The sequence below is a fragment of the Vidua chalybeata genome, chromosome Z, assembly GCF_026979565.1.
Source record: "Vidua chalybeata isolate OUT-0048 chromosome Z, bVidCha1 merged haplotype, whole genome shotgun sequence".
NCBI classification, from domain to species: domain Eukaryota; kingdom Metazoa; phylum Chordata; class Aves; order Passeriformes; family Viduidae; genus Vidua; species Vidua chalybeata.
Genome location: NC_071570.1, coordinates 62,435,104 through 62,455,675, shown reverse-complemented (window position 1 = coordinate 62,455,675; position 20,572 = coordinate 62,435,104). Strand labels below are relative to the sequence as shown.

The window sequence follows — 20,572 nt, the reverse complement described above, 5'->3', positions numbered from 1 at the left end:
GTAGTGTAATCAAGATATGTTTTATTGAAGAAAACTACAAAAAAGTAAGGGTCCTGTTTATTGTGGAAAGTTAAATTGCCGAGCATTAGAACTGGTTTTATAGACACAGGAAACAGTAGACATATATGTACATCTTTTGTCTACAACGCATTAGTTTAATCTAACTTAAAGTTGATTAAGATATTTCCTCCCTGAACATAAGATGAATGCCTTAATTAAGAAAAAGCATGCATGAGCATGTTGGTTTTAGATTTATGCTGTTCTAAGTAGCAATAACAATCCAGACAATGGCCACTGGTATTATTTTAAGAACTTGAGATTTTCCTAATCCCCTCCCCTTTCTTTTTTGTTGTTGAAATTCATGCCATTTTCATTATTTCTGCGGTCCTGGAAGAGTATATGCGAAATATGCATGATGTGTACAGGTTTGAAGCTTGAGAAACAGTTCATTTTCCTGATCTGAAGATTGTTTGAGAATTGATCATTTTTCACAGGTGTTTTATTGCCTACTCAATGAATAGTCTCAAAACTAAATTTTTAAGAGACCTTGAAGATTAATAACTCTTTCTGTAACCACATCTATGGGCAAAAGATGTGTTGCATTGCATATGCTTGTTGCTCTTGAGATGTCATGAAGATTAGGGAGCAGTTGTTCTTTCTTGGCTTTCCTGAGTTGTGATTTTCAGCTGCTTTGTGTTTCAGCTCAGGTTATTCTGGTATGACTTGTGGGTCCAAAGTAAAGCTTTGGCAGAATTTCTGTAGGTTTTGTAAAGCCACATTGTTTGGGTCACCAGATGCCCAGAGATACATACATGTAGCAGAGGGCAGGAATAAGAATCAACTAGAGACCTTTCTCAGTGTTTCCTAAACTTAGTGCTGACTTGAAGGAGGCTTGGAGAGTTTTTCCATCACATTTCAGACAATGGCTTGAGGTGGCCTGTTTAACAGATGACCAAGGTGTCATTTCCATTTTCCATGTTTTTCTTGTCACACTGGTGGATATTTCTTCACATTTGTTCTACTTTAATATGAAGCACACTGATGTTTCAGAACAAGACTTGACTTCTGACCTTGGGGCTTCCAGGGTCAGGATGTTCAGGGCCTGTGAAATTATCACAAGCTGAGTGAAAATTTTTATCAATCGCAGGAAGCAACCAGTAAGTAAGAAGTTAAGAAGTATCTTTGTCAGAAAGACAAGATGGTCTCAGTAAGGGTCAGCTTCTGTAGCCTGCTATCTCTGCAGGAGATGCATGCCTGAGAGGAAGAATGTAATACGTATCCATTGACACATCACATATCTGTCATGCAAAACTAGACCTGAAGTGTATTTTTAATGTATCTCAATGTTTTTCTAAAATATCAAAGGGTATTAGCACCTAGTTTAGTCAGAGGTAGTTTGATACTTGAGTACTACAAAAGTAGTTTGATTAAATAATTCATACACTGAAGGACATATCATTGAAATAAACCCTGAACTATTTCATTGCAGTATTCATTTGTAAGGTTTTATTTTGTTATCATCTCCTTTCTCTTCAACTTTATATCCATACGGCACTTAGTAATTGCAATGAACTCCAAAAAGAAATGGAGCAGCTGATGGGCAATTACTGTCTTATGACAAATTACATTTTCAATCACTTCATTTTCTTCTCTGATTCATGTGGAGGTGATGATGAGGTTGATAGAGCAGCTACACCATGTAGCAACTGTACCACCTCTATACTTCCTTTGCAAGTTTGTGGGTTAACTGATTCATGAAATTGTAGGTTACAGTTGTTATGGAGACCTGTTGCACAGCTGTTCCTTCTGCATTCGTGCCTCTTAGGGGAGCAGTGTGAAGCATATGGCTTTAATTTGGAGTGAAGGTTTCTGCCTGAGCCTTCTGAATTTCATTTTGTCTGCAGGGAAAAAGAAAACAAGCAAAAATATCCAAAAATATTTGTGTTTTCAATTAATATCTTCTTAGTCAACTTTCCATGTTCAGTGCTGCAAGGTATGTCATGATGGCTTGCAGTCATCTTAGCCACAGCTTGCCACTTCATCATGGTGTAAGACTCCTGGTGGAAACAGGATGTTCTGGCATTAAACAGAAAAACCCAATGGAAGCTGATATTAAGCAAAATCTTGTTAATGGACATTCATACCATTGTGTGGGAGGAGCTGCTGCTCTCCCAGGAAAAGGCAGAGAACAACATTCAGCCTTCCACAGGCAGGACCCATGCAGGTGCTCCTTTGTCTGAAGCTTCTGAGGGAGGTAGCATAGGAAGGGCAGTGCTGCTCTGCCTTGTGCCTTGATTGGCATGCACTTCATTGAGAAGCACAAAGTGAAAGAGAGCAGATAGGACCATCGCATATGAAATTGGTATAAAAGGAAAATAATTTTTATTTACAAAACTTTGGTGGCCAAATTTTAGTCTTCATTTCAAACTTCTTCTCACCATAAAAATAAGGCTGTGTTTTGGAAATCCTTCACTAAACAGTAAGGCTTGGCTGCAATTTTTGAATACATGCCACGTCAAGTAAAAGTTTTATTGATCTTTGCAGCTTTTGATCTACATTTTCTCATGTCTGTGCAGGATGTTAAGACAAATAGGGTGAGTCTGCAATATCATGCTCAAATACACAGAGACTGGTAACCAGTTACTGCAACATAGGCACACACTTTCTGTACCTTCTTGTGTCACAGATTACTAGGGGAATAATTGAAAGTGATTGAAATGTGTGGAAAATAAAGTTTCACCAATTAATGTACTAAGTTTTCTTGTTCTGTTGTTTATAGGTTGAATTACAAATGGTAAATCATAAAAGCCATATGTTAGAATGTATCTTAATATTTAGTAATTTAAACTTTGTGTAATTGTGGTTTGAAATTAAATGTGCATGTGATAGTATCTGGACGTAAATAAATTTTTGAATGCACAGCACTAAAACTAATTGCTGGGTCACTGAGTTTTGCTAATTGCTAATTACTGACTTTGAAAAACTCAAGCCATGATTCATGAATACATCTCAGCTTCTTAATTCTGTTATCCCTTGCATAGTGTAGTCAGGGATTTATTTTCAGAATCAGTTTGCTTTACTTGATGGTAAATTGTGGAACTTCCTCAACTCCAAGCTTATAATAATTTTATGAAATTTAACAGAAAGTGAAAATTTCAAATTGATGGAGTCAATTTTATATTTAGTTTACAGAAAACAAGAAGTTTCTGGTACAACACCTCCTTTGAGTTCTTCTGCCAAATTTTATGGAATTACAATTATTTTGCTTTAAAAATAATGTTTTTCCTTGTCATTGCCTGCATGAAAGATCCACTAAGAAGAATCTTTGTGGAAGACTTCTGCTGCTTGCTTCCTATATTTCTGAGACCCTAGGCTTTGTATTTTCAGTTGTTTCCTCATAATCTTTTAACTTGTTACAGCTTTTTTGTTTTAATTTTAGTTAAATCTTTAAAAAAAACACCAAATATCATGGGAATCATGAAAAAATTCTGAGAATCATTAATGGTATCTCCATCTTACATCATTCATACTGCTGTAGAAATACGAACTACACATGGGAGTGTAATAATTAGGAGAAGGAAAGTAGGTTGTCTTCAGCAGGTGTAAACTATTCATTATGGTTCTTTTGGCTAAAATATTTGGTATATATATTGACAATTTGCACAAAGGTGTAGGTAAAATGGGGGGAGGGTGTCCTTTTAGCGAGCTTTGTTACAATGAGCGCCCTTAAACCACACTGTTCAAATTACTGTATGCCCTGTAGAGTCCTAATTCCATCAAATCTGCAAATTTTGACAATTTGAAATAATTTTAGGTCTATCATTTTGAGATCCTCTCTGCAATATGATGCCACTTCATTTTGTGGTATTGTGCTGAGTATGGCAAGGACCTGGCCCTGACTGGCACTGATAGGTGCCATAATAATGATGATAGGCACCTGCTGAGCTACCTGTGAATCTCTGAGGCTGCATCATTATTCTAGCACAGGCAAAATGCAATTTAAGAAACTGTCATTAGTTTTTCATTGATTTAATTTCCTGAAGTCTCAGACTGAATGGTTTGTTACAATTGGCTTTTTATAAATACTTATATAAATATGTCTACTTATTTTTTAATTCAGTTTGCCTGGAAAATTGATGAGTGGGTACTGTGGACATGCAACTCTTAATTCCCCTGGCTGCTATGTTAAATCAAAATATGTCTACTGGTGTGTGGTAGAGATAACATAAGGTCTGTGATGGCTGTAGGAAGCATGGGAGAGAGCTAGAAGTAGAGAGCTCTGAAGGAAAACACCTCAGTGGACAAGATCTTTATTGTGAAGACAAAAGCAAAATTCCGCTGTGCTTTAAAGCTTTGTAAGCATAGGAAAAAAAGGGGGAAAAAAAGACACTTTTGATATTGAATGTCAGTTGGGAGAGCAGTGTGGGATGCTGTCTTGAAGGTTTATGAGGACTTGACTTGTACGTCCAGTCTTTGGACAAGTCATCTCACCGGAACCTACCTGATTTAGGTCTCAAATTTTTCTGTGTTGGACACTAAAAATAGCATATTTTTGAGGCAGGTCTAACTTAGTGCTCACATTCAGAAAAGCAAGTCTAAAAGTAAAAATTAAATCTTGATTCTGTTTGGTTTATTTCAGCTATTCTTTGTTGTCCTTCTTGGAAAAGTGTATGTTCATCTGAAAAAGATCAAATGAGAAATGAGGGTGGACAAGAGAAGCTAATGGAGGAACCAGTGGTCAGTTGTATAAAAAAGGGTTGGACAGGAACAGGGTCTCTAGCCTTGATGCTGATTTTTTTTAGTATTCCTGTTACTGATGTGGGCACACAAATTAAATATAATTTCTGCAGTAATAGAAAGTTACTTTCTGCGTCAGGACAGTTAGGCGATGACTGGTAGTCATCTGCATTTGTGCACAAAGACTGATCTCATCAACAGAGAGCAGCAGGGCTGCAGAAACTCTTGGACAACTGACTTCACTGCCAGTGACTATAAGTGAATGACCAGGTAATGTAACAAGAGTCACATATGATACTGTAATTTTTTTGCTCTTTCTGTCCCAGGAAGGGGAGTATTAATGCTGTCCAACTGGCTGCTGTGATTTGTCTGAGGTAATTTGAGACATTTGGGAAGATTAAGTCAAGATTAAGTCAAGGAAGAGATACACTTCATACGCTCATACGCTTGAATCAATGGAAAGCTTATTTTGCCAGAAACAATGAAGGATCCTCAGACCTGCTGTGACATGGTGCCAACATGGACAGGTCCTAGCTGTCATAAGTACCAACATCATTATAGCCATAGATATACTATACACATGCTTTAGGCTTATCAACCTTAAAAAGAGCTATGCTAGTCCTCTTATGTTAACTTTGGTAGCTCTATCTAGAAAGAGAAGATTCAGCATCTGCTTTGTATTTACTGCAGAAACAGAGCTTAAAAGCATGGCTTGTTCAGCCTAGTAAAGGAAAGCTTAGAGGGATTGGTAGCACTCAGCAAATACATCAGGAGAATAAACAGCAGGGAGGGATAGTCTTATAAGCCAATGTCGGCACAGGAACAAATGGATTAAAACTGGTCATTAATAAATTTAGGGTGGAGTTAGGTTTCTCACCATTGGATTAGGAAGTTCTGCTTGGGAAAAGGACTGAGGCAAAGCTGCAGCCAAGCATGACCCACACATGACAAGAGTTATGTGAGTAATTTGCTGAGACTATTGGTCCTTGGTGTGAGCCAGGAGTCATTGTTCCTGTGAAAGACATTATATGCAGGTGCATATTTTCAGTCATGAACTATTGGACCACTTTTTGGATTGTCTGGAGTTGATGCTACTCTGACTTGAGGCTCACTCCACTGGAATAGCTGAGTTTTAACCAAAACCAGGTCAAACCTCTAACACCAGTGTTGGCAAACAACTTTTTTCCTTCCTCTTCAGTTAGAATCGTAGAATTAAAGAATATGCTGAAATGGAAGGGACACATTAGGATCATCAAGTCCAACTCCTGGCACAGGATACCCCAAGAATCACAACATGTCCTTGAGAGTGTTACCCCTATGCTTCTTGAACTCTATCAGGCTTGGTGCTGTGACCATTTCCCTGGGAGCCTATTCCATTGCCCAACCACTCTCTATGTGAAGAACCTTTTCCTGATATCCAAACCAATCTCCCCCAGCTCAGCTTTCTGCCATTCGCTCAGATCCTGTCACTGGTCGTGAAAGTGAAGAGGTTCCTTCTCATCCCCTCCTGAGGATGGTGAAGACCACAATGGTTTTCCCCTCAGTCTCTTCTTCTCCAGGCTGAACAGAACAAATGACCTCAGCCACTCCTCATATGGCTTCCCCTCAAGGGCCTTTATCATTGTCATTACTCTACTGTGGATAATCTCTAATAGCTTTGTATCTTTCTTACATTGTGGTGCCCAAAACTGCCCCCAGCACTCGAGGTGAGGATGTCCCAGTGCAGAGCAGAGCGGGACAATCTTGGATTGATCCAGGCTGGATCCTGGCTGCCAGGGCACTGCTGACTCATTTTCAGCTTGCCATTGACCAGGATCCCCAGGTCCCCTTCCACAGCACTGCTCTCCAACCTCTTGTTCCCTAGTCTGTACACACAACCAGGTTTGTGCCATTGACCTTGAATAACAGGAATTGGGGAGCAGACTTGGTTTTGGAAACAGTGGGCTCTTTTTTGCTAGAGCTTTTTGAAATGCACAAGCTTGAGGTAGAAAGCAACAGGCATAGTGGATCTTGTGGTGAGAATTTGCAACTGTAAGGAAATTAAATGGTGGACTGAGCAAAAAATACTGAAATATGCGTGTCACTGTTTGCTGTAGTGGAAACAGCTTCTTTATCTCATTCGGCTTTTCTGATATATAAAGTGTGTGTGTGTACATACATGTGTTTGTATGCATATATTGCCCATTCTAACACAGAGGAGATAAACATTTTAGGGCACTCCGCCTAAATAAATACACTGACACACATACAGTGGCATCATTAGTTCGCTTGCTAGCATTTATTGTTATCCATTTGCATTGTGGGAGGAATCACATAGCAGTGCCTTGTCCTAAAGGGCGAGCAATCTGGAAGGATGCTCTAATGGGAAGAGACAGAGGAATGATGAACAATTGCAATACAGTTCATAGTGTCATAGCTGCATGTCCTTTTAAATTTTTTGATGGTTTACTGTAAATGCCACGTAGGCATTCCCTTCCTCAGTTCATCTGAAGCCCTGCTAACCTTGCTGCTGGATGACAGTAGAGGATGGCAGCCATGAAAACCTGAGCATTGGCCACTTCCAGAAGAGACATGTTTGGAATATTCATCCCTCCTTGTTAACTCGCTCTAGACAATATGCTCAGCCTCATTATGTTTTGCTTCCTCTTTGTCATTTGCTAATCTGGTATCTCATGCTTCATTCAGCTCAGGCAATGATCTGGGGCCAACTATTCATGTGTCCCTTCCCCACTTCTTTCCAAAAGGAGAAGGACAATGTTTCCTGGAATTTTATACTGAGTAGTAATTGGTGGCAATACCCATCATTACTTTTTTGTCTTTTTGGTACTTAATTGTACCATTAATATTTATTTTCTAATTAATTAATATTAATCTTCTAATTTGACACCAAAATTGGCATGTTAATTATGAAATGAACAAAGAACTGGATATTAGTTAAAGTTAGGGTTGCTAGAAAATCCAGTTACTTGGAAATATATGTTTGTAGCCTATGGGATTTGGTAGTCAAAGGCACAGCACCTTCTGCATTTCTTTGCAGAAATTTTTCTAGAGTTGCATTATCTCACTAGTTTTATATTTTTATAAATTCTTTGAATCATTTTAAAATCCATACATTACGCAGTGAATATTTAGGTTTCTGCATGAGGAGTTTTTTGATCTTTAGCAATTATTCTCATAGTTTCATCCTGTTGTTTTTTTTTGTAGCTCAGCTTGTGTAACTAGGTGTTATTTTTTTTAATTTTTTTTTTTTGTTATGCCTATCTGAATTCAGTTCAATTTGTCAACATTTCTTTGACAGTATGCTGAGGATTTAACTCAATATTCTAGGTGCAGTTAACATAATTAGCTCAGTATGAACTTCAGTATCTTTCTTCTGCTATGCAGCATTTTGGTCAATGCAACCTAAGTGGTACTAGATTTTTTTTTCTAAAGTTTCTTTGAATTTAGTACCTGCTAATGTTCATGTATGTCTCAAAGTGTTTTAGTGCTCTCAATTTTCCTTTCCCCAGTGGTACTGAATGTACTAAATGTGAATGTAATAGATTATTTCCTCCCAACACCCCCCAAACAATATTATCTCACAGTCTTCCTAATTAAATCTAGCTGTGTTGTGGCCCTTGTTGCGCAGGATGACAAACTGGATTGTAATAACAATCCCTTCTATGCTACAGGTCTGTGAATCTTGGAAGCTTGTATTTCTTTCATGTCTTACTTCTCTTGGCAGTTTCTCCCACTTTAATGTCACCTGCAAATTTAATTAATTCCAGATAATTAATGAAGATTTTAAATAAAACTATATTTGGCATCTATCCTTATATCTGGCTAGAAATTTCCTTCTGTCTCAGTAAATTCCTTTGTATTATTTTCCTTTCCTGCATTATTTCCACTGTTTTAAATTCTGGAAGACAATATAACTTACCAGTCAGTTTATTTTTCATTTCAAATTCCAGCTTTGAAAGGAAAAATAAAAGCCAAAGCACAAGGCCATATTCAAAAGAATATACCACTCATCCTTTCAGCTGTTTGCAGATAAACTTCATCCTTTGATCCTCTCAAAGCTGATGGATAACATCTCTGTGCAAGCATCTCCTTAAAATTTGTAGAGCATTGTTGATTGTGATAGTTAATTTCAGAACCCAGGGCAACTGATTTTCCCGAATTTCTTGCTTGCCTATTTATTTCCTCGCTGGTTGCAGAAATTTCCCAGAAGTTAAAAGTACCATAGAGGTATTTGCTGTATGAACCATCTTACACTCATCAGAGCTCTTCAAGACATAGGGGAAATTCATCAATGGTAACAAGAGACATGTCTTCTGTCCTGAACCTCTTAAGTACTTGACAATGCAGAGTTTTGCCTTATCACCATTCTTTTGATGGAAACTAATTCAGTTCATCTCTTTCTTGGCTCTCTGAGGTGAACTGCCGAGGTGCTGGTACATATACTGCCGTGCTGCATCAATAAAAAGTCACATCTACTGTTTTCCTTGACAGACTTAGTTTTTCACTCCATCCACATTGATGATCTTCTGACTTTGCCTTCTTAATCTTCTGTGAATGTGCATCTTGGATTTCTTATCTAATCCGCCAGTTTCTGGTTCTTACCAGAAGATGCCTCTTTTTGCTGTGTTGCATCAGGACAGGAAAATGAAATATCTAAAGCATTAGTTTATGTGGATGTGGTCATTGTATCTGGGTCTGCATTGATACAGCTGTAGAGCAGATGACTGAGTATGTTGGTTGTGGGATTCTTTTCCCAGCAGGTACAGTATGAAAAAAACTGGCATTTTATGAAAGTTTGCATGTTTTTATCTCTCTAAATTGGTTTGGAGAACCCCACAATCTAAAGATTTTACAAGGTATGCCATTCTCATACCTGAGGTATACAGTTCTTTTTTACAGTTCTTTTTGAATGTATATAAGAAGACTAATAAAGAAAAAGAGTAGGAGTTTTATATTTGCTTATACAATGATAGCTGTGGGAATATCACTCATAGTATACACTTAAAAGTTTTGTGGTGAATTGAGATCATTCCATCTGAAATATTAAGCTGTTCTAAATACTGGCATTTGTTTTCTCTTAATGGAACAGAAATTTAAAAAAGGAAGTTGTCTCACCGTTATTTCACTTTTTTTTTCCATTTCTGTGACTTTACACTGTTAAGACCACACAAGTATATTATGTTCATGTTAATTTAAATGGTAATCATGCTGAAAAGTATATGTATGGCTTTTGCGTGGTACAGTAGAGATTTTATAAAATTTTAAAACCCAGCTTAGTGGACCAATCAAAGGAACTCCAAGTTAATAATATATTAGGCATTGCAAATCCAGGTGGAGTAAAAGGAATGCAAACATACTTTGGTAAAGGGAGCTCTCACACTGCGGTACAATAAGAAGCAGCTATTTCAGAATATTAGTGAAGTATTTTTGTATTAATAATAGCATGACTACCAATGTTTAAATGTTAAAATAATCCTATTTAAGGGCTTTGATTGAACGTGATAAGAAATAAAAATATGAGTAGATTTTGCACTTATATTAATTGAGAAAATTGTGCTTTTAGTGTTGCAGAATTGAACTGAGATTTTAATGCAATATGTCAAAGTGCAGAAGTAAAATTCCTTCATAAGCACCTGAAAAATAAATAGTTAAATTAGTTATTTTTCTCTTTTCCATTTCTAAGGCAAATTAAGTCTAATAAAGTATCTCAGTATCATGCAGTATTAGGATAGAAAGGGCATGAGATTTTTACTTTGATTAAGCCGAGGCATTTTATTTGCTTGTCAGTATCTGTATTATATTTTGTCTTAGAGTGGCTTAAGACATCTGACAGGAGTAATATATCTTAAAAAAATTCAAAACAAAATAACCCCTGCCACCCCCATCTCAGTCCCTATCCCTGTGTGCATATAACTGCCAGTGGTTTACAAGGTGTTAAAGTACAGCAATTATATTATCTCATCCTTTTAAAAAGGGCATTGTTAATTTAACCTCAGTAATATTATTTCACCTTACCACCATTGCAGTCTACAGCCAGCAGACTTTTTTTTTCAAACCAGCTATTGAAGATAACCTAGTTTAAAGAGTTTATGGCTGAACGTGAGGGATTCATCATTATATGTTTACTGTCTGAGGCTGATATAGCTGTAAGGTTTTTCAGATGCCATTGATCTATTGCGCATGTTCCCTCCCTGGGTTGCAGGACGTGCTTCTATTTGCATAAGGCCCTGGGCAAGGTTCTTTCTTGCATTGATTGGCCTGTCCAAGGGAGCCTGATGTGCTCCTGCATTGATTACCCTGTCTCTTCTTGGAAGGCAGTGTTATACTGAGTTCATCTCAAACATTCTAGGCAAAACTCTACTGCAGATGTCACAATTTTATTTAGATGTTCTTTTGAATATCGTCCTTTCCTTCTTTTTCCTTTTCCAGGATAACTTACTTTGTGGGGTTTTGTTGGTTTGGCTTTTTTTTTTTCCCACTTAATTTGAATGTGTTTCTGCAGTTATAGTGAAGCATAGACCAGAATGTACTGAAAAGCTATATTACATTTACACCAATTATTCCATGCTATGGTTTTTTTTCCTTTAAAATAGTGCCTATAGCTTCCAGCAAAAATCGAAACTATTCTCTCTTCAAAGAGTTCACAGTTATAACAGGAGAATTAATCTAAGAATATGCGTACTGGTGTCATAGCTTAGATTAATATTGTCAGTTTGTAACTTATATAATTTGTACTAGTTTTTTTCAGTTTTAGAAAAATAGTCCTAAAATGACACCTTCAGCATAAAACTGTGTTTGGATTTTGGTTTTCTAGAGGCATATTCCGAAATGGATCATTTTGTAAAATGCGTAGGTAAATTGCATAGGCAGACCAATGACTGATCAGAGAGGACAAATACTTCCCTACAGTATACTTGGGTTGCCAACATGGTGTGTTGGGGGCTGGCTTTCCAAATCGAGGTTACGAAGCAGAGTTCTTAAGGTGAAATGTGGTTATACTCAGAGGGTGGCTCATAGCTAATGAATAAGCTGACATATGAACTTTACTAAGCAGATAGTACTGATAGTACTGCATATCAGTGAAAAACAAAATACTATGGAAGAGTTCCTCTCCTATAGAGGACCAGAACAAAGAGCATCACAGCAATGTTCCTTCATTACTTTTAGAAAAATTTCCTATGGATATTTTTATGGATTTTGTAGAATTTTATTTGAAATAAATAAATATTCAGAGATACATAGCTGAGGTCATGTTAATGCAGTAATATAAATTGTGCAGGCTTTTTGGTTTTTATTACTTGAATAATAGTTCTATGTCTTTCACTGAAAGAAGAATGTCTCCTATTGCATTGTGATACTCTGGCCTAGGGAACATATTCCTTTGGTCATATGGTAAAGCAAAACCCAGATAAGTATAATCCAGGTAGCATATATGAAATTTCATCTTCATTGTCATGCAAATGTGGTGAGAATGTAACATTTCCCAAGATGTCATTTGACTATTAGGATCTTTAGAAAATGCCACAACGCTAATATTCCAGAAGAAAGCTATATAATACCCCAAAGTTGTCTGCCCTTATTTTATATGAACCATAAATGTAGTAGGATAAGCCATTATTAAAATCACAAAAGAATGTGTTGACCTGTTGGAACAAGGATCTTTTTTGATTTTTGCATCAATGATGAATTTTGAGCTTTCCATAGCATAGAGGATGAACATTCAAATACAGATTTCAAAAAACTGCGGGAATAAAAGAAGTAGGATCATAACTGGAAATATGATATATTTTGTTTCAGTACCTAAATTGCATCTGTGGGTATTTATACTGATACATATTTTATTATACATATCCTTTGCAAGCATTGTATACTTTGTGTGTCTGCATTGTGCATGTATTTTGCATCTGCAACAGTTTTCATTTTTCTTAAGCTGCCTTTTGCTGATATTTGAGTTAATGAAGGTAGAAGATGGGCATGAGCTATATATGGACTAATCTGTTAAATGGGGAGTGGTTTTAATTCTAAAATAAGAGCCTGAGTGTCTCGTAGCAGCCCATTTTCTATGTTATTCAGTTGTAGGTAAACACTGTACTTGTTTATGTGTGTGAACTATGTAGGGCATCAAGACCTAAAAAAAATTTCTGGTAGCAGAAGAGACCTTTTGCAAGCAGTTTCAGTTTTGAAAAATAAAGACTGGGACATGACTGTTTATAATTAAATTAAAATAAAGAAAAGAAATCTAATCTCTTACTCCAGGCAGAAATAGTCTCTAGGAAAAAATATGTCCATAGCATGCATTGTGCTGTTAAACAGTGGATGCCTTAGAAAAAGATGATGAAGATATATGTTGATACTTCCAGACTTTCAGGTACCCACCATGGATGTTGTAGAGTAAGCTTTTTCTTGGCAGATATTTGCAGGCCCAAGTGATGACCTGAATGTGTTGAAATAAGTGTTTTGAATGAGTTTTAATAATTGCTTGATTGCTGGGCATCAGGAATGCAAGCAAGTCCTACTCAGTCTAAGAAAAATAGAACACCACAATGTAAAAACTGATATTTTAAAGTTTTCCTGTTTTCCACAATAAAAAGTGACAATTTTCCAATGCCGGGCTGATAAAGAATGAAATTTCAGAGTCTGTGATAATTTCAAAGTCTGTGGGTTTGGCTTGATTTATTTTTGTGGGGTTTTTATTGTTTGTTTATTTGGTTGGTTTTTTTGGTTTGGTTTTGTTTTGTTTTGTTTTGTTTTTGTTTGTTTGTTTGTTTTTTGTTTGTTTGTTTGTTTTGGTTTTTTGGGGGGGGTTGTTTTTTTTTTTTTTAATTTGTAAAATTGTGATATTTAGAGGCTGGAAAAATTACTGAGGATGTTTGAAGTGTCATTTCTCTCCTGTGCCACTGACACATTTTCATTTTACAAGCACATTACTGAAGTTAAGAGGTAGTTCTGCGCTGTTTTGCTAGAGAGACATTTTCAAAGTCCAGATACTGCAAATATGACAGATACCATGTACCAATTAAGAATGTTTTCTGCTACTTCATTCCTAACTACATGAATGATATGTATGTGGTATCTCCCCTCCACTCAAAATTGATGAACTAACTGGCACACTTCCATCACTCTTGAGGTACCATAAGTGCATTTTATAAAAGTCACTGAACTTTATTTATGCTGAATTTTTTTGAGGTAAAATGAGATGTTTAAACGACAAATACTTGATCCTCAACATTTGTAATGTGGTGCACCAGTCAGAGGAGGGAATTGATAGAGCCTCCCTGTCTCACTCCAGAAATGCTAATTTTCTTCACGTTCTTATTTTGAGGAGAGGCTGCTTTGAGCATGATACAGACTGTTTAGCATCAGATTTAGTGGGGTCGCAGTTTTAGCCCTACTTGTTACTGAAAGGGTAACGGGTGTTGATGTTCCTAACAATAATGCGTGATGTAGGCAAAACAATTAGAATCATCCTGCTCTACAGACTCTTCTGTTGCTTCTTAACACCTTTTTTCCAGGAAAAACCTCCCAACGCAATTGTCCTATTTAAATAAAGGCTAAAGATTTTTTTTTTTTTTTTGCTGGGCAAAACTGATTTTTATTGAATTGCATGGAAAATAGCAATTTTTTATTGGCATTGGTTTGAATTGAACTTCTTTTATATGTACTCAATACCTTTTTATATTTTGCTGTATTCTTCTAAATAAAGTCTAAGTAAAGTATTAACTCTGATTGTGAAGCAAGTGCTGCAGAAAAAAAACAAATTTGAAATTTCAATATCATTATATTTGGTAGAATGACATGAATTGTGGAAAGGGATAGCAAGTCCATAGTTTGTAACTGCACAAAATTAAATTTAGTTATATAATGCACACTCCTTGGGGTATCTTTAAAAGTCTTTGTAGCTTCTGCTTCTATTTCATACAGACTAAGATACCTTTTTGCAGCTTAAACAAATATTTCAGAATCAGGTAGTTCAGGAGACACATCCTGTAGGGAAACGCATCTGCCTGCATTCAGTAAGCCAAATGCATACATGCCACAGTGTTCTATCATCTCCCTGCATACATCTCATACAGCTCCACACAGGATTACATGTTGTACATAGTATTGATATAATTGATATTGGTATAAAATTCGTGATAAGTTTTAGCAGAGTAATTTTCTATAGCATCAAAGACCTATTGATGCTGGTAATACAAGAGGTGTGTTTCAGTCCTTCCCTGCTTCGCCCTGACCTCTCACATATTGACACACTCCCCTTCAATTACTCCTCTTCCACCCAGATGTATCCCAAGTGAAACTTTTCCAGCCTGTCAGCAGCAAACACTTGGTGCCTGCTCTCACACAGCAGCCTGCATCCCTCCCTTTCCTCCCTTTTCTGCAAAGCCAGTGCACCCCAGCCACCTGCTGCAAACAGCAGAAGTGACAAGATCCCAAAAAAGCCTCCATTTTGATTGTAACTCTCCTTGCAGTGCAAAGATAAGTAACACTGAGGAGATGTCAGTCTTCAGGTTCCTCTTTTCTTCTGCTGGTGTCATTCATGCCACACAGATGCCTGTGCAGGGCTGCACTTTGTGCATGTGCTCCCTGTCCTCAAGCGAGCCACGCATGGCTTGAGTTCTGAGTAAATATAGCAACTGCTTTCTTCTGCAAAATTAGCTTCTGCTGGCCAGCCTAAAGTGTAACCTCCTGTCACATTTTCTGCAGTAGGTTGGCGTCCCTCGGGCACGAGGGATGAAGCATGCTATGGCAGGCAACTTTGTCTTTTCTTCTGTTCCTTAAAATAGCTGTTAGAGTCTTTGTGTGTAGCAGGAAAACAATAAAAATGTTCATAACATCTGTAATACCTGTGCTTTTACCTTCTGCCTCCCAAACTGTTTTGTGCTGAGGGGAACTGTGCTGGGGTTTGAGGTGGGCTTGCCAGGTGGTAGCACCACCTCCTGCAAAAATACTTATTGATAAAAGCCATAGATGCAGCACCTGATGTAAAATACAGTTTATTATTTCAGTTGCTATTGCTAACTTTTTCAGAATGCTAGATTACTGCTAAAATCTTCCAAGCAAAACCTTGCAAATTTTGATATTAAGCCTAAATGTCTATATTGCATTTAGAGATTTTAATGAATCTTACACAATAGTATTTTATCAGCAATTGTGCCCTAATGGTCTTTTAAGGTATCTAAAAATGTACGCACTGTCGTTCTGAACCTTGTGTTTCCAAGCATTCATTTCTTGAACTAATACATATTTGCTGCATCAAATTAAACAGGAATCAATTTATAATGTGTGTTGTAATCTTTTTGTAAAAGCCTAATTATGTGCATTGCTTTCTATAATGCAAGGATTGGAATAAATGTCTATTAATACTTTGGGTGGAAAAACAGTACAAACATCTTGTGATCTGAATCTATTTATAAATTGTCACTTGCACTTTTTATGCAAATAAAATTGATTAACTGTCAGGCTGCAATTTTTAATTTTTGTTTTATACTGTTACAAGAGTGGCTTATTTGACACCTCATATAGATCTTTTTACATGTTCTAGGCTTTTTCCATGTGCCTATAACTGATGCTGTCCTGTATTATTCTTTTATACCTTTTGTCTTTTTTTCCTTATTTTATTGCCTATACTTTATGGATGATGAGAATACTAATGAATATGTGACGTGTACCATCATTCACAAGATGAACAGATAGCTTTCTCTCTTTGTCAAATGTTTATGGAGTAAAATGAAAAATTCAACAAACCCAGCATTGACTCTGTTGTAACTTCAGCTTAAATAGAACACTTACTGAGGTTTTGTAGAATTGTCCCATCAGAGACAAAATTTTGAGAGTGCTAGGAGACTTTTTATATCCAAAGAGTAAAGTTTGAGGTAATTTACTAGAAGGCATAGAAGTTATCTTACAAAATTGTTGATACTGAACCATAAAAAAGTCTAAATAGCTTTAATCCTCAATTAACAAAAAAAGGGGATAAGATGTCAAAACACTCATTACTAGTTTAATTATATTTTCTGATGGATTCAAAGCCTTAAGGCTGTGTTCTGGCCACTCCAATTTAGCCATTCAGCCCATGCTGCCCGTATTGTGTATTCAGCAGTTCCTGTTGGACATATTCGCCGAAGTAATTCTGCCAAGCTTTTTGACACCCATTTTCATGCATGGCCTGCTACTTTACATTGAAATATCTTTTTTTTTTTTTTTCCTGAGCTGCCTGCAACATTAAAGACGCCTTGAACATATCAGGCTCGATCTGTGTGTCTGTGTGTATGCATACGTGTGCTCATACATGGGAACAGAATAAGTAAATGCACTGGTGGATGCACGTGTGCCGCTGTGCAGAAGTGCGGGGCGCATTGCAGCAGCATTCCGGTGCGCGGTCCAGCAGCTGCTCGCAGCGCGCACCGGCGTGACGTGCGCAGGGGACAGTGATGCTGCCTCTCCCGCTGGCAGTCCCCGCGATGCTGCGGGGGGGAAGCGGGGGGTGGAGGGGGGGGGTCTCGGCAGTCGGTGACACTAGAGGGCACTGCTTGTCCTCGGTTGCAGCTTCCTTCTGGGACAGCGAGCAGAATTAGGCTGAATTCCATCATCTTTCTTTAATTAACAAATGAATCCTTATTAAGTAAGTCTAGGCTATTTAATTCGTTGTTGTTTTGCTTTTAGCCTTGTGTTAATATCATGGATGGAGTCATCAGCACTTGCAAATAAATGCAGAATCAATTGTCCCATACAGTAACAATGTTATAAAAGAAACCCCTTTTTGAAATGTTATTCTTGGCAAAACCAGAAGGCTGAGTTTGCCCAGCGATGGGGTTTTAGATCCCTTGCCAGCTCTGCTTCCAGACAGCAAGTGTGATGCAGCGTTAGAAATGTGTTAGGGAGAGTCTTGACAACTTAGGGTGATTTTTTTTTCAGGAAAGGTCAAGAGAAAGATAAGCAGAAGATGAGAATAGGAAATTTAAAGGTCTGTCTTTGGTATGGGTAAAACATGTACCATTTATATTACCCTTGGGAAAATGTTTCTCAGTTACAGAATACTAAATCACCTGAATTGCTGCTCCAAGTTCAAATGTTTCTTCCATTTATGGATTAATTTATTTTGGAAGGAAATTATGAAAGAAGTGAAATAATCAGATTAATCAGGCTAATAAAATCAGGCATCATTTCAGAAGCATCAGAAAATTCATATGAAATTTAGATGTCAAAACAATAACAACCAAGCTCAATGACACCAAGCAATGCTGTTAGCTTGCCCTTGTCCTCTGCAATTGGCAGAGCATTGTAAGGAGTGCTGTGTGCTGGCCGGGTCGGGAAATTTTCTTTCCAATGAAATTCAAACACTCAAGTTCAAGAAATTTAATCCTGTGGTTTAAAGCATTGTTCATTGCTAAGCAATGATTTGGGATTGGGCCCTACATGAAATATTTTTTTTGCTTTGTCTCCCTGGTGTTTAGCATGAATGTTTCTTTCTAGTTAAGTGTTGACTTTCAGTGAGTGTGTAAATTTTCCAACACCAAGTATTAATAAATGTGTGGAAGCTAACAGCTGGATTGCCTGATTGCTGGAAATGACCTTTTAGTCAAGATGATGGCTGCTTAGTGTAACTAAAGGTTTTTACACATATAAGTGCTAGATTTAATACATTTGAAACGTAATGATTGTCTTAAAAAGGATAAATCATTTTTTGATAAACTTCTAAAATATTGTTCTAGTCAGAGCTCATTGCCATTAAAAGCATAATAATATAATAATAGGTTGTGTTTGTGCAGAGTGAATTTTAAGTATTGTATTTTAGTCCTGCATAATTGCTTGTAAATGCTAAGGTGATTTTGAACCACTAGTTCTAAGCAATCTCTTTGTAAACAGTGAGATGAGAGGATGCATTTCTGAAAAATCCTTCTGGTAGTTACTGCATGATTTCAGAGGATAGTGTAGCATGTTTATTATAAAAATAATGTTTCCTAATTATTCTTGTATGGTCATGTAGTAGTCTTGGACAGTCTGGTCACCCATCCAATGTTTAGTAATAGATCCATCATTTAAGAAGAGCAAGCATCACCTAGTTTTGCTTTATCAGTTCATAAGCAAAAAGCAATAAAGAAGACATTTAATCAACAAGAGAGCAACTCTTTTTGCATTCACAAAATGGTAATTTGAAATTTTATTTTGTGCGTACTAATGGTCTATAAGCAGTGAGATGCAAGAATTGCTATAATAGGATTTTCCCAGTCCTAGAAGGATTTTGCTTATGGCTATGAAAAGTTAATTTCAGATCCTGATACATGTGCATTAATTTTTAAGACATTAGCTGAGTGTAGTACAGTGAAGAAAAACATAAATACCACACCACTGGTGTAGCTAATTGTTTATTACCTCCAACCAAAGAAGCATTGGTAATGTGTAGGCCCCAGTGTCTGCAAAAAAAAAAAAAAAAAAAAAAAAAAAAAGGTAGGACACTGGCAGAAAAGGTCTCGCAGATTTCTTCTTGAGCGTCTTGAGAAAAGAAAAGGAGAAACAATAGCTTCACCATGTCCTGAAGGTGATACAAATGGGTCTTGGCGCACTTGGAAGATCCTGTTTGTTCATTAAAATACTGTTTGACAATCAAACTGTAGAATATACCAGACCTTCCTGCTTCTGAATGAGAAAGCACATCTTCGTGGTTGTATGATTTATGTATGAGAAACAAATGATTTAGATGCTTACATGCACAATACTTCAGTAATGTGTTTGTGTTCTGTGGAGTATTTGCTGACAAAAGGAGCATGTTATATCTTCCTTTGCTAGTAAGGGATCTGTTGACTCCACAGCTGTGTAAAAACGTCTAATCAGCACCTATTTTAATCAGCAGGAACTTTACTATAAATCATTACCAAAAAAAAAAAAAAAAAAAAAAGCATTGTGCTATGTTTTTAACCACTACATTTATTTTGAAATTAATAGGGAAAAATAATACAGAGCTTGTGCTTGAGATGGGCTAATAAGCGTGCCCATGAGACTTTCCTTTTCAGGCACTAAATGAAAGCTTTTGCATTGCTAACAGGCTACAAAAGTTGCTTAGGTAATAAGACTCCTTTTCTCTTATCAGTTAAAAAGAAAAGGGGAGGGATGGGATGGCTCAAGGGATTGGTAATCAGATTACAAAGTCTTTCACTTCTAGGTCACTGGTTCAAATCTGCCCCCTGTTTAGTAGTGACCAAAAGCTGTTCCCATCTGATGGCTTTTCAGTAGCCTTTGTGCAATTCGTGAATGATCTATATCCAATGCTTGGTGAAAATCACTCCTAGCCATTGCTTTGGGAGTTTCAACTCAAATGCTTTAAGTAGGAATAAATGATCTGCTCATGCATTGAAGGGTTTGGTGGATTTATTTTTCAGAATAATTTTAATAAGTTAGTGGAGCAGTGCAGCTGAATTTGCACTATAACAGCTGCTGAGGGCTACAGCTGCCACCATCTCTTCCCACTAGCATTCCTTCATAAAAAGTTATTACCAGCTTACTTAAGAATTGGACTGATGTGTCTTAATTTGAGCCACATGGTATCAATCCAGTCTACTTTCATACTAGACTAGAACAGATAAAACCATAATTGAAAAAAGAAGGAGAAATAAAAGAAAATTACTAAATTTGTTCAGTTTAGAGAAAACATACTTATTGTCGTAAAATTGATTTTGACAGAGAGAGTGTGAAAATATTTTTATTGATGGTTTTAGTGTTGCAGTAATGCTGTTGAAGCTGTGAGACTGCAGCTTCAGTGGGTTCTCATGCTATATGTGACTTAGACCACTGTGGTGTGCTCAGATAAGAATGCTGGAATAACTTTATAAATTGAAAA

The 20,572-nt window shown here is 36.9% G+C and overlaps 1 protein-coding gene across 4 annotated transcripts in view; it reads left to right on the top strand.

The window, feature by feature from the left end:
• The window catches only part of FAM172A (family with sequence similarity 172 member A), a 240,377-nt gene that overhangs the window by 136,932 nt on the left and 82,873 nt on the right, over positions 1–20,572 (top strand). The window lies entirely within an intron of this gene.